The sequence below is a fragment of the Physella acuta genome, unplaced genomic scaffold (genome assembly GCF_028476545.2).
Source record: "Physella acuta isolate Inbredline_101_S28 unplaced genomic scaffold, ASM2847654v3 ptg000544l, whole genome shotgun sequence".
NCBI lineage: Eukaryota > Metazoa > Mollusca > Gastropoda > Physidae > Physella > Physella acuta.
The window spans coordinates 1,014,880-1,030,177 of record NW_026732063.1 but is presented as its reverse complement, the minus strand read 5'-3'; the positions used below and the strand labels follow the sequence as shown (position 1 = coordinate 1,030,177).

At 32.8% G+C, this 15,298-nt stretch overlaps 1 protein-coding gene and 1 long non-coding RNA gene across 2 annotated transcripts in view; both read left to right on the top strand.

Moving 5' to 3' along the window:
* Window positions 1–2,226, top strand: part of LOC131946098 (leucine zipper protein 1) — a 74,428-nt gene extending 72,202 nt beyond the window's left edge. The window contains exon 6 of the mRNA XM_059306739.1: window positions 2,160–2,226. The gene's annotated coding sequence lies outside the window, so the exon portion shown is untranslated. The remainder of the gene's footprint in view (window positions 1–2,159) is intronic.
* A 1,931-nt stretch (window positions 2,227–4,157) lies between these two features.
* On the top strand, window positions 4,158–6,616 carry LOC131946116 (uncharacterized). Its single transcript, XR_009387656.1, has 5 exons — window positions 4,158–4,313; window positions 4,855–4,998; window positions 5,607–5,719; window positions 6,007–6,064; window positions 6,303–6,616. It is a non-coding gene; the product is annotated as an uncharacterized LOC131946116 (long non-coding RNA).
* The last annotated feature ends 8,682 nt before the right edge of the window (window positions 6,617–15,298 follow it).

Here is a 15,298-nt window from a genome sequence, read left to right as displayed (position 1 = left end):
CCAGGAATATTCTCAACAACATCCCAAAGTTCGACGGCGATGTGATAAGAGGCGTGGAAGTGTATAAAAGACACACAGACAGACACAGACACACACACACACACACATACATTGCTTTATATATATATCTAATATATAAAGCTCAATTCTGTATGTAACTAACATGTAATAAGTTTGTTTGTTTGTCGTTGACATACTTCGATGGATTTAAGTGTTAGATAATTAAAGTCCTTGTGGTCTAAATTTATGAGTTAAAAAATTAATATTGAAAGTTTTGGGAAATAATTTTCATTTATCAAACTGAAAGTAATAATTTTCGGCATGTTCATTAAACACAAGTTTTAAAAAAATATCATCTCTAATTATTTCTTTTTTTAGTCCTATAGCACTTACTTCCCTTTGATAAATTAGGAAAACACAATTACTTCCCTTTATAAAACCATTGCATTAGTGGAAAAGAATTTACTTTTTATTACTTTGTTTTGGTGTTGGGAAAAAAAATAATTACATAATTAGCGGGGATTGATCAAGTGCAAATGTTGTAGGTATTTAACGGATAAGCTTGGAGTATTATAATTGTTCATTAAATTGAAACAGGCGCGTTCGTTTAAGTGAGTGCAAAAGACTATGAATAAGTTGGGGTACTATAGTCGTTGGTTCCCAGAAAGAACCGCAACGGAAAAAAGCGCAACGGAAAAAAGCGCAAAACAAAAAGCGCAACGGAAAAAAGCGCACACGGAAAAAAGCGCAAAGAGAAAAAAGCGCACACAGAAAAAAGCGCAAAGAGAAAAAAGCGCAAACGGAAAAAAGCGCAAAGAGAAAAAAGCGCACACGGAAAAAAGCGCAAACAGAAAAAAGCGCAAACGGAAAAAAGCGCAAAGAGACAAAAGCGCACACGGAAAAAAGCGCAAAGAGAAAAAAGCGCACACAGAAAAAAGCGCAAACAGAAAAAAGCGCAAGCGGAAAAAAGCGCAAAGAGACAAAAGCGCAAACGGAAAAAAGCGCAAACAGAAAAAAGCGCACACGGAAAAAAGCGCAAACGGAAAAAAGCGCAAACGAAAAAAAGCGCAAACAGAAAAAAGCGCAAACGGAAAAAAGCGCAAACGGAAAAAAGCGCACACAGAAAAAAGCGCAAACAGAAAAAAGCGCAAACGGAAAAAAGCGCTTTTTTCCGTTGCGCTTTTTTCCGTTGCGGTTCTTTCCGGCCACCATAGTCGTTCATTAAGCTAAAACAGGTGATTCCGCCCCGGGCGTTTATGTTCGCGTTAGTGTTTTCTTTGTGTTTAGGTGGGTTTGCGTTAGTGGTTGCGTTTTGATTTGGTTTGTTTTTGTTCTTTCTTTTTTCGTTTTTGTTTGTGTTTTTTTCTTTGGGTTTGTATTTGTGTTTTTGGTTGGTTTTGCGTTTGGATTTGGTTTGTTTTCTTTTTCTTTTTCGTTTGTTTTTTTCTTTGTGTTCGTATTAGTGTTTGTGGTTGTGGTTGGGTTTGTTGTTAGGTTTTTGTTTTCGTTTGCTTTTTTGTTTGTTTTTTATTTGTGTTTGTATTGGTGTTTGTGATTGTGGTTGGGTTTGTTGTTAGGTTTTTATTTTCTTTTGTATTTGTAATTGTGTTAGCGTTATGTTTGCGTTTTGTTGTTTTGGTTGGTTGTGGTTTGGGTGGGCAATGCCGGGTTTATGATGATTACTAAACACACAGGTAATGGTCTTTAATAGAAAGGTTTTTCACAGATGCCAGAGCAGGGCCTGGCCGGGACGGCTAGTATATATATATATATATATATATATATATATATATATAGATAGATTTAAAAAAACTACAAATGATCACTTTACAGTAAGATATTTAAATAATAGCATGTGTATAATATACTCGCTTGGTCAGTTGTGTAGGGCTCACGGTCGGCGCAATTAGGACTAAAGGGCGGAGGTGGTTTATTATGGAACATGGGTAGCGTGAAGTTGTGTTAGAGTAATGAAATGACGTCACGTTGATTAGTGAATTTACCCTAACCTATATATTCGTTAATAGCTAGACAGACACAAATGCATCTTCAGTAAAAAAAAAATTGCTGAAATTCCAAATTTTTGTGGACGTCATAAATGGATGACACCATTTATGAAATTAAACCTGTAATTCATACAGATGTTTTCTAATCAACAGAGTCACGTGTATGTAACAGATATGCTTGTCATGTGGAGCTTGCTGATCACTCACCTGTCAGTGCTGGATTAATTATTTCTACATTTTATAAAGTACGTGAATATAACGGTCAACATTTTAATGAAACAACAGGAAAATTTGTATCACCACATGATGGTTTATATCTTGTCTGTGTAACTCTACATGAATGGGAAGATAAACTGATTAGAGTCGCTGTGGTGGCTGGAGAAGAGTGGTGTAAGTCTATAGAAGTGAAATGTGCCGACACTAGCGCTGCTGGGTCAGTGGTTGTTGACATGAAGAAAGGTCAAGAACTTTACTTGAAAGTGTTTCGCGCAGATCAAGACGCAGCTTTATCCTTTTACAGTAGTTTTACTATCGTTAGTCTATAAAGTACAACACTATCGTTAGTCTATAAAGTACAACACAAAACATGGTGGATGCTAAATTCTCAAAAAATAACATATGTAACCAACATGTTAAACACACTCTAACAACTTACTATGTCTGTAAAATACTTGTCTACAAACACTTGAATGGTTTATATGATATGTGTCTATTTATCATCAAGCAGTTCTATGTAATTTTTTTATGAAGCTTTTATTCAATCTAGGTTGGATTATGCTTCTGTAGTGTGGAGCGGTAGCTTTATAACTAAGCAGCGTCCTCTTCTAGCATTACAAAAAAGGAAAATAAAACTGGTTACTGGCTTGTCTAGTAGTCTGGATTCTTTTATTACAACTAATATACTTTCATTAAATAAAAAGATAATATATACTAAATCTATTTTTTATACAAAATATTTCACGAAACAGCCCCCTCTTACTTATCAGACGTATATTCTTTTAAAATAAAATTAAATCGCCGTCTTAATTTACCGATCCCATATACAACTTTTTTTTCCAAAATCACAACTTCGCCTACTCTGGTTCTATTTTGTGGAACAATTTTCCTAATAAAATAAAACTATCTAGATCTGAAAATATATTCAAAGCTAAACTAAAACAGCAATTATTTAATGACCTCTCTAACTGACTCAGTGCAAATATTTCTCATTCATCTATTATATTCTTATTTTATCTCATTTTTTATTATAACTATGTTATTTCTTCATTCCACATTATTAATGATATGTTACTGCTATGTCGTTACTATGCAATAGCTTTTTTTAATTGCTGTTATTAATTTGTTGTTTTATTTGTTTATTCTAAAACGGCCAATGTGAAAAAAGGCCTTCGTGCCTACTATTGTTAACGTAATTGAATAAATAAATAAATAAATAGATAAATAAAAGCCAGCACCATCTTCCCGGTATGTAAGAGTTAGGTGTATGGTCAAAATCATTTAAATTAATTTACATACATACATTTGATGTTTTAAACATAAACGTATTTTTGTTGTTGAAGATGTAATTAAGATCTAGAACTTTGAGAAAAATCAAATTAACTTTATAAAAATGTTTGAATTGGTTTACTAGGCAAAATCAATATTTACTTTACGTATTAAATCACTAATCCAAATTTTGAGTTTGCAAAGAAAATTGAAATTTATTTTGACTGCAACTGTTATTGTGATTATTGCATTCGTTCTATTAAAAATTAGATTACATATTTTCTATATTGAAAACCTATTTTTTTCTTTTATTCAGTATCATTGAATCAGTAAATTAACACACTATATATAACTATCTTTATCTGTCACCCCCCCCCCCTCTCTCTCTCTCTCTCCTCTCTCTCTCTCTCTCTCCTCTCTCACTCCATGCGAATGGCTATCTCTGTATCTGTCAATGATCGGATCACTGAGTAACTAATAGATATACGGTCACTTCCTGTGTGGATCAGCCGACAAACTCAATGATAATTGCTCCGACTTTTGAATCTATAAATAGAATAACAAAAGGAAGGAAACGAAATTTTAAACTGATTTCCGCCATTACAAAAATAACATGAAACCTACAGTTCACGACACATCGCATAGGAATTCAAAATAAATATTAGGCCTATAGGTTTAATACATATTTCTTAGAATATAGAAATTTAGATCTAGTGTTCTGGTTAGTAGTTATTTCATGTTTATTAGAATATAGTCTAGATTCTAGAATCTAATCATACGGCTGCATAAAAAGAAAACCCATCTAGATCTAGAGAAGCGGAGGTAAGAAGGTTAAATTAGTAATTTACATGATTTTTATTGTAGTTTCACTGTTTGTTAGGCCCAATTATTAAATCTTTAGATCAGAGGTCCAGCTTGATCATGTGTGGTATCTATTGTGGTGCATTGGAATGAAAAGCCCACATACTTAAATATAGAATCTAGTAGGCCTATACTATAACTGTACTGCCCTATACTTTAAATTTGTTACCACAAGAAAAAAGCCTATTTACTATTATTAGTTATAATTAAATTAAATTGAAATATTTGTTTATCTTTATAGTTTATAGTGAATGCATGCTAATGAGCATTATTCAAGCTGCTGTTATATTTAGGCTTATAGGCCTATATACTCTATAGCTTAGGCTATATACTATAGACTAAATATTTTATACCAATATTGTGCATAAAACTTAAAGCATGTAAGCATACACAATAATAATTATCATTAGACCTATAGTAACTAAGACTCATACTATTTAGTACTACTTTAATACTACCTTTAAACTATTAGGCATAATGAAATAATGATTAATAATTTCAGTGTTTTCCGCACTCAAGAGGAAGGAGGTTGCAGGGAACTTAGAGACTAATCTTTGCCAACATACTGGATTTCTGGTGATGACAATAGGAGCAAATAGTATGCGGCTCAGTTAATACTAAAAACAATTGATTTTAGTAATTAGTGGTAAGCTCTTTTTTAAAATAATATATTATAACATGGTATCGCAAAGGTTCAGGTTGTCCGATAAATGATAATTAGAGTCAGGTTTAGGACTATAGTTTAATGCTTGGTTAGTAATATGCATCAAGTTGGGAAAGACATAGAAATGGAAATACATAGAATTTAATGTGTTCATTCGCAAACGTTACTATTTAAAAATTTTTAGGCCTGCTATTTATTGCTGAATAATAAAATCACTACACTTATCCACTATATTATGTTTAAATAAAGTGAGTTTAGATCAGTCGAGTAAATAAATTTAATAGCAAGACATAACTAAAATTTACAATGAATATATATATATATATATATATATATATATATATATATATGTATATATATATATATATATATATATATATATATATATATATATATATATATATATATATATATATATATATATATATATATATATATATATATTGCTATTTTATAAAAGTATGTAAATGACAGAACAAACATTACTTTGTAAATGCTACTACTTTGATGGATTGCACTAAATAGGGGTTAGCTTTAATTTAATAATTTGTGAGATATTCTTGCTAATCTATGTGTAAATTGCTTTTCAGGACTATGACTGTGTGTTTGGCCATCCAGATTTCATAACTACAACTGATGTTCAATTACAAGGGATATTAATCAGTCTCCGTGGACTATACACTGTGCCTAGTTTCATCCTCAGGTAACTGTACTATAGGCATAACCCATTTTTTAAAGTAATTATTATAGCAAGAGATAGCATTATATGTTAAAATAAATATAATGGATTTTAATCCAAAATATTTTATTAATTATTGTCTTTTCTTAAATTCTAATAAATCAGTGAGTTGTACGACATAGAGGGTATTATATTTGAATGATAATTGAAACACATATTGTTATAGAGCTCAAAACTATGTACTTATCTAATATAATTAATATACTGAAACAGTTTTATTGAAGCATATTATTTCATATTTTACCACACAGAGACTGATGTGTAAGCTTAAAGTAAAGACATCAAATCAAAGTATCAGCTATCAAGAGGGTAAATATTGATAGTCTACTTCATTAATCTTCAATATGAATGAACACAATTTTAAATATATAATATTTGCTGATAATGTTTGTTTCTTGTTATTCATCATGTTCAGTGCTTTATCTTTTCAAAGTAATTAGTTATAGTAAAGAAATAGTAGAGATAGTAATATAAATTCGTAATGTATTTCTCTTGCTAGTTCCACAAAAGAATATTTCAAAATATTTTGTCTTTATTTCATTTACAGAAGAACATTCAAAATCATATTGTGATACACAAATCAAGCAAGTCTATAACCAGCAATATGATACAGGCCAAGAAAAAGCTGGATATTTGATTGGAAGGGTGGCACAAAAAAGATGGTTTATCACTAGGGAAACAAGCTCGGAATACAGTTCACTGTTGGGACATCAAGCCAAATACTTCTAAACTTATTTGAATCATTTTTGCTGTTTATTATAATTCATCCAATTGTCTTATTAAATATATAAATTTATATATATATACACAATTCCTAATATAGAATTTCTAAAAATGTTTTATTATAATATTTAAAAGTGAAACAAACATGTTCCCAGAACACAGCCACATAATTTCAACATGTTCCCAGAACACACAAAATGGCAACATGTTCCCAGAACACACAAAATGGCAACATGTTCCCAGAACACAGCCAAATAATGGCAACATGTTCCCAGAACACAGCCAAACAATGTCAACATGTTCCATGAACTCACAAAATGGCAACATGTTCCCAGAACACACAAAATGTCATTATGTGCCCAGAACACACAAAATGGCAACATGTGCCGAGAACACAAAAAATGACAACATGTGCCGTTAACAATACTTCACTTTTTCCTTAACAATTTTACAAGCAGGTAATAAAGCCATAAATCTTTACTGTGGATATAGCCAATAAATAGGGTAACCTTCACTTTATGCAATTTGTAGTTTTCAATGCCTGTCCCATGCATAGTATTTAGCCTAGTGTTTTGGGCCTTGCTTCATTTACTCAATAAATTATATAGGCATGAGAATTTTCATTTTAATCTGCAAAAGCTACATTCTGTACATTATTATCTTCAAACTACATCATATATTTTTCTCCTCTCTGATAAAAAATATTCCTCATATTGTTTGTGTCAAGTATTTTATTTTTATCTATGCAATGCTATATTCCTATTTTATAATAATTACTTTTATACAAATTCTTTTGAAAACTGTTCTTTATTGATTTGTATCATTTTCTTTATTTCTGAAAAATAAAACTTTGTTTGGGAATCCTTTTTTTGTTTCTGTACAAATTAATAAACATAAATACCTACCAGGCTTAATATCCAGCATCATAAAACAATTAAGTAAGGCCTATTGTTAGTAATGGTAAATTTTATACTAATTAATGTGATTTCTCCTGGCCACCTTGTTCTGAATACCTTCAACTGTGTCAATGTTGCTACCAACTCCAATAATTAAAACTGAAGTCATTTACTATGAAGTAAAACTTGGGTGAAATCCAAATCCACCCAGTTGCCGGGGGCAAGGTACCAAACATGATGCCCAGTAGAGGGTTAAGAAAGTATCATTATTAAATCACTATTAAACCCCTCCTCGCCTACGCCATTGCTTGTACGCATATGGAAGTTATCGGAATTTACTGTATTGCTTATAAGTCGAAAATGCGAAAAAGACACGATTAACATTACTAGTTTGAAGAATAACATTCATGTTAGCCGAAACAGGTGTATTCTAAAGTTGTTTAAATTCATTTTATTGTTCATTACGATTATGTTGTCGTAAAATATAGGCCTATTTTAAAAAAGCATAACTAAAAAGTGTTTTAACGCATTTTCTTCTTAGAAAAGCCTCACATGCATGATATCATTAACATTACGGCAAATCAAACCCTTGAAGAAGCCCCATCAACCATTCAATTATTACGATGGGCAACAAATAAAACGCCCGCATCAAGGTACAGTCCTTATGCTATCGACATTAGCTCAACCCCGGCAACTAACGTGTCCCAAAACCAAGAATTGAAATCTTGACCCATTATTCTGATTAATTAGTGGTTAAACATCTTTAGGCATCTGAAAACGTTAGTTTTTAATCTAGTGTACTCAAAAAGGAAGAACATAAAGCTTTATGCCGCCTTAAAAACCCAATCCCATGTTACGCAAGGCGTCGATAGAGAAAGAATAAGGCTTTGAGTCAGAACAGGCAAAGGCTTAGATAACTGCCAAAATACCTAATCTGTAGACCTCACAAGTCTAGACGATATATTTGTGCCTCTGTTTTTAGACTTTCAGAACAAATGCATGACTGTGATGTGGTCAGTAGGCACATAAAAGAGAAAAGTAGTTTTAATCTAGAGACTTCAAACATTTCTGAAGGACCGAATTTGAACTTGTAGGCGGTGGTGTCGATGCCAAAGTTTAGCGTCGTCCGCAAAGATATCCTATCGTTATATCATCTCTATGCCCATATTGTGACAGATATTTACAAATGTGTCTAATATAGGACAGAATACATAGCTACTCAATAGAGATAAGCGCAATCATTTGTCCACGACTTAAGAAACCACTGTACTGCAAAACCCACCTAAATGGAAAATGTCTTAGACAGAGTTTCTACCAGGCATCTCTTCAGGGGGGGGGGAGCCTTTGCTCCCCCGAAAATTTTTTACCGCCCCCCCCCCCCCCCCCGAACGAAATGAAATTTATATAATTTATATAGAAAATATATACTTTTAACAGTGTCCGCCCCCCCGGAGAAAAAAGTCTACCCCCCCCCCCCGAAGAAAGTCTACCGCCCCCCGGAGAAAAAAGTCTGGAAGAAACACTGAGTCTTAGATGTGTGTTTTAATACAAATGTGTACCTCGTCGCGAGTTAGGACCTGTAGGTAGTCCATGTAGATCCCCCCCCCACCCCCCGAAGAAAGTCTATCGACCCCCCCCCCCCACCCCCGAACGAAACGGAATTTATATAGAAAAAAAAATACTTTTAACAGTGTCCGCACGCCCACCCCGCCGGAAAGATTTCGCCAGGGCGGCGCCCTAGCAGGAAGCAGAGGTGTAGCAACCTATTCCGGCGCCCGGGGCGAACTATCAATGTTGTGCCAACCCTATTCAAACGCTGGCAAAAAGGCGCCCATCCCTACATTCACTCCCCTATATAAAATAATTGAGGATATCAGTCATGGATAAATCTGTTTTCTTAAATTTTACTGAAGAATGAGGATTTAAAAAAAAATGTCTACCCCTTTTGGCGCCCCATTCGATCTGGGGTCTCTGACAGGAAGCAATGCAATTTTTCTCCATAAAAATAAAAGCCAGATGCAATTTGACACTGTTCGTACGAGAGTCATAAAATTTTGGGGAGTTGGTGAAAAGGGTTTCGAGAAAAAAAAAAATTCTTAAGTGTGGCACCCTGGGAGGATTCGATTTTTCTCATTATACGATTATGAGCTCAGAATCCAGAGGGGAATCCAGAGGGGCTATCTCATCAATTGCGGTCATAGGTAATACTAGATTCAGCAGAGGCGTAGCGAGGGGGGCGGGGGGGTACATATGTCCCCGGGCGCCAACCCTAGGGGCGCCAAAATGGGTGGGAAAAATTTAAAAGCTCATTTTAGCTACAGTTTTGCATTATAAATATTTTTAAAATCCGGGGGGGGGGGGGGACGCCAAATTGAAAGTTTGTCTCCGGCGGGAGGGGGGGGGGGGGGGAGGGCGCCAAATTGAAAATTTGTCCCCAGGCGCCAGGAATGGTGCTACGCCTCTGAGATTCAGTGATAAAACTACACCAGGTTCATCCGCCAGCTCCCTGGCGGTTGAGTGGCCCAGAGCGGCCAAGACCCACCTCGGGCGACACTACGGTTTAGATGGGCTACTATAAATGTTCACTAAGTAGAATAATGAGCGCCCGCCGGCGCCCTGGCAGTTGGCGACAGCAAGCGCCCCGGGGCTCTACAGAGAGTGCCTCTTTAAAGAGCACCCTACAATAGGGACACGGTGGCACACGACATTTTATAATTAAACCGAATTAGGGGCGCCCCTGCGGGAGTATAACCAGTGGCTCCCTGGAGCGCCAAGGAACGCGTCTCTAACACATGGGCGGTCGCAATGTGTGTTCTACCTCACTATTACAGAGGTTGATTAACGTACACTCAAGGCTTTCATACAATGAGCCTTGGTGCGTCTAGGCGGCAGTGTGGACAAACCCGCGCCCCAAAAACGAATATGTGGGTTTGTTTGTATAAGCATTACCAAAGATTTCATTCGTTTATCATTCAAATCTGAGAAGTTAATGCTAATACCCCTGTGGTGGTTTCTGCGAAAAAAAATTCGATTTGGTGGCGCCCTGGCAGGGTTCCATTTAGCTCCCCGTGTTTTCCCGTGAGTACTATGGTACCTTTGTTCGTTTTAATAATTGCGAAACGCCATGAATATGATGGGCTACTATAATCGCTCACTATACCGAGTGAGGCGCCTTCCTACCTAGGCCCACCTACCTACATACCTAACTCCCTGCCTATGTACCTACCTATCTACTAACCTGCCTGCGCTGCTGCCTGCCTACCTACTTTCCTACCTACCGTTATTCCTGCCAAACTGCTTTCCTTCCACCCCGCCTGTCTACCCACCACACATCCTACTTACACACACATATATCTTCGTATATATATATATATATATATATATATATATATATATATATATATATATATATATATATATATATATATATATATATATATATATATATATATATATATATGTATATATATGTGTGTTAGTGTGCTCTAGGACTATGTATTTTTACATTTTTGTTGTTACGTAGAACTATTCAGTATAAAGGAGTTTCCTTTTTTTTGACGTTGTAACTGCCGCTAAAATATTCTTTTTTGTATGTGTGCATAAAATAGTGTAGGTTTATTAACAAAAAATTCATAAAAAACGTTTTAATAACAAGCTTTTATGTAATGATGCACTAAAAAGTAGAAAATAAATTATAGACTACTATTTAAATTACTATAAAGAAAAGCGTGGGTCACGTTAGTATCTATTGGATACCTTTACTAATGTTAAGGAAGACACCCACACTTTTCTTTATAGTTATTTAAATAGTAGTCTATAATTTATTTTCTACTTTTTAGTGCATCATTATATAAAAGCTTGTTATTAAAACGTTTTTTATGAATTTTTTTTTCAGTACTTTACATGTTTTATTTACAATAGAGTTAGGCCTACATGACTAAAAACCATTGCGCGCCTACTGAACATCACGTTCAGTAGGCGCGCAATGGTTTTTGAACGCAGCCATTACGTGATGGCGCAGCTATTGAAGGTGATGACGCGTGTGGTGTGGTTGGCTAGACATGCCTACTAATTCGGTCCAAATTTTTATTAATTCATAAAAAATTAATTAGGCATCCAATTAAGTCAAATTTAGTTTCAGATTGCATTGTCTTCATGTCTTGACCCACGTGCCAAATGTGAATCGTATCGGTCAAGTAGAAGTTTCCGAATTTTCACTCCTGCGTTTCTATCTAGACAGACAGACTGTCGACAGAGGAAGTGAGTTAAATAAAAGCTTGTAAAAAGTAAATTTTAGTATGTATTTAAGTGTATATAATCATTTTCGTCAAGCCAATGTGTTCATAATCTTAAATTTAAAAACCCATGAAACACGATAGCCAAAGATTTAGAATGAGAATAATTGCTATTTAACCAGAAACACCCATTCTAATTATTGTAATAATATTTTTTAAAATAAATATACACAGAGATAGATTGCTTTCTTATATAATTAATTTAAAAAGTCAACTGTATTTCATAACGAAAATTAACACAAAATACATTCGAATAGAAACTGTCAAGGGAGACTACTCTAATATTTGTAGGAATAATAGTTTTTATTTAGAGTTTTTTTTATTATTAGAAGAAAAGTTAATCATGTAGGTTCTATAAAAGATTACCTTGCATTTTAAAAAAAAAGATATTCGATAGGTTTAGAATGAGAAATAGTCAAAATTATTTATTATATTCATTAGTTGTTTTTTTTTAATAATATAGTACAAAGACCTGTTTTAATTATTTTTTAAAAATCTTATTTTAATTAATAAATTATAAATGAAGATCGAGGATCTATATTTTTAAAAAATAGTTTAACTGTCCCTAAACAATTGTATCAATCGCTGAGAAATTAAGAATTAATAATTACGTTTAACGCTTTATTAATTAAACGAGTTGAATTATTTCCGTTTTGATAAACTCTCTCTCTCTTTATAACTACTAACGCTTTATCATTGAATTTCTCGAGAGAAAAATACAGGAGAGCGGTAGTTATCATTGACTCTGTCATTGATAATTTCATTGAGTCTTTCATAGAAAATAGTGTTTGATCGGCTGCCTCTCTCTCTCTCTCTCTCTCTCTCTATATATATATATATATATATATCACCCCATGCGAATGGCTATCTCTGTATCTGTCAATGATCGGATCACTGAGTAACTAATAGATATACCCGCACTTCCTGTGTGGATCAGCCGACTAACTCAATGATAATTGCTCCGACTTTTGAATCTATAAATAGAATAACAAAAGGAAGGAAACGAAATTTTAAACTGATTTCCGCCATTACAAAAATAACATGAAACCTACAGTTCACGACACATCGCATAGGAATTTAAAATAAATATTAGGCCTATAGGTTTAATACATATTTCTTAGAATATAGAAATTTAGATCTAGTGTTCTGGTTATTAGTTATTTCATGTTTATTAGAATATAGTCTAGATTCTAGAATCTAATCATACGGCTGCATAAAAAGAAAACCCATCTAGTATCTAGATCTAGATCTAGAGAAGCGGAGGTAAGAAGGTTAAATTAGTAATTTACATGATTTTTATTGTAGTTTCACTGTTTGTTAGGCCCAATTATTAAATCTTTAGATCAGAGGTCCAGCTTGATCATGTGTGGTATCTATTGTGGTGCATTGGAATGAAAAGCCCACATACTTAAATATAGAATCTAGTAGGCCTATACTATAACTGTACTGCCCTATACTTTAAATTTGTTACCACAAGAAAAAAGCCTATTTACTATTATTAGTTATAATTAAATTAAATTGAAATATTTGTTTATCTTTATAGTTTATAGTGAATGCATGCTAATGAGCATTATTCAAGCTGCTGTTATATTTAGGCTTATAGGCCTATATACTCTATAGCTTAGGCTATATACTATAGACTATATATTATATACCAATATTGTGCATAAAACTTAAAGCATGTAAGCATACACAATAATAATTATCATTAGACCTATAGTAACTAAGACTCGTACTATTTAGTACTACTTTAATACTACCTTTAAACTATTAGGCATAATGAAATAATGATTAATAATTTCAGTGTTTTCCGCACTCAAGAGGAAGGAGGTTGCAGGGAACTTAGAGACTAATCTTTGCCAACATACTGGATTTCTGGTGATGAGAATAGGAGCAAATAGTATGCGGCTCAGTTAATACTAAAAACAATTGATTTTAGTAATTAGTGGTAAGCTCTTTTTAAAAATAATATATTATAACATGGTATCGCAAAGGTTCAGGTTGTCCGATAAATGATAATTAGAGTCAGGTTTAGGACTATAGTTTAATGCTTGGTTAGTAATATGCATCAAGTTGGGAAAGACATAGAAATGGAAATACATAGAATTTAATGTGTTCATTCGCAAACGTTACTATTTAAAAATTTTTAGGCCTGCTATTTATTGCTGAATAATAAAATCACTATACTTATCCACTATATTATGTTTAAATAAAGTGAGTTTAGATCAGTCGAGTAAATAAATTTAATAGCAAGACATAACTAAAATTTACAATGAATATATATATATATATATATATATATATATATATATATATATATATATATATATATATATATATATATATATATATATATATATATATATATATATATATATATATATATATATATATATATATATATATATATTGCTATTTTATAAAAGTATGTAAATCACAGAACAAACATTACTTTGTATTTTGTCTACAACTTAACAAAAATGCTACTACTTTGATGGATTGCACTAAATAGGGGTTAGCTTTAATTTAATAATTTGTGAGATATTCTTGCTAACCTATGTGTAAATTGCTTTTCAGGACTATGAGTGTGTGTTTGGCCATCCAGATTTCATAACTACAACTGATGTTCAATTACAAGGGATATTAATCAATCTCCGTGGACTATACACTGTGCCTAGTTTCATCCTCAGGTAACTGTACTATAGGCATAACCCATTTTTTAAAGTAATTATTATAGCAAGAGATAGCATTATATGTTAAAATAAATATAATGGATTTTAATCCAAAATATTTTATTAATTATTGTCTTTTCTTAAATTCTAATAAATCAGTGAGTTGTACAACATAGAGGGTATTATATTTGAATGATAATTGAAACACATATTGTTATAGAGCTTAAAACTATGTACTTATCTAATATAATTAATATACTGAAACAGTTTTATTGAAGCATATTATTTCATATTTTACCACACAGAGACTGATGTGTAAGCTTAAAGTAAAGACATTAAATCAAATAATCAGCTATCAAGAGGGTAAATATTGATAGTCTACTTCATTAATCTTCAATATGAATGAACACAATTTTAAATCTATAATATTTGCTGATAATGTTTGTTTCTTGTTATTCATCATGTTCAGTGCTTTATCTTTTCAAAGTAATTAGTTATAGTAAAGAAATAGTAGAGATAGTAATATAAATTTGTAATGTATTTCTCTTGCTAGTTCCACAAAAGAATATTTCAAAATATTTTGTCTTTATTTCATTTACAGAAGAACATTCAAAATCATATTGTGATACACAAATCAAGCAAGTCTATAACCAGCATTATGATACAGGCCAAGAAAAAGCTGGATATTTGATTGGAAGGGTGGCACAAAAAAGATGGGTTATCACTAGGGAAACAAGCTCGGAATACAGTTCACTGTTGGGACATCAAGCCAAATACTTCTAAACTTATTTGAATCATTTTTGCTGTTTATTATAATTCCTCCAATTGTCTTATTAAATATATAAATTTATATATATACACAATTCCTAATATAGAATTTCTAAAAATGTTTTATTATAATATTTAAAAATGAAACAAACATGTTCCCAGAACACAGCCACATAATGTCAACATGTT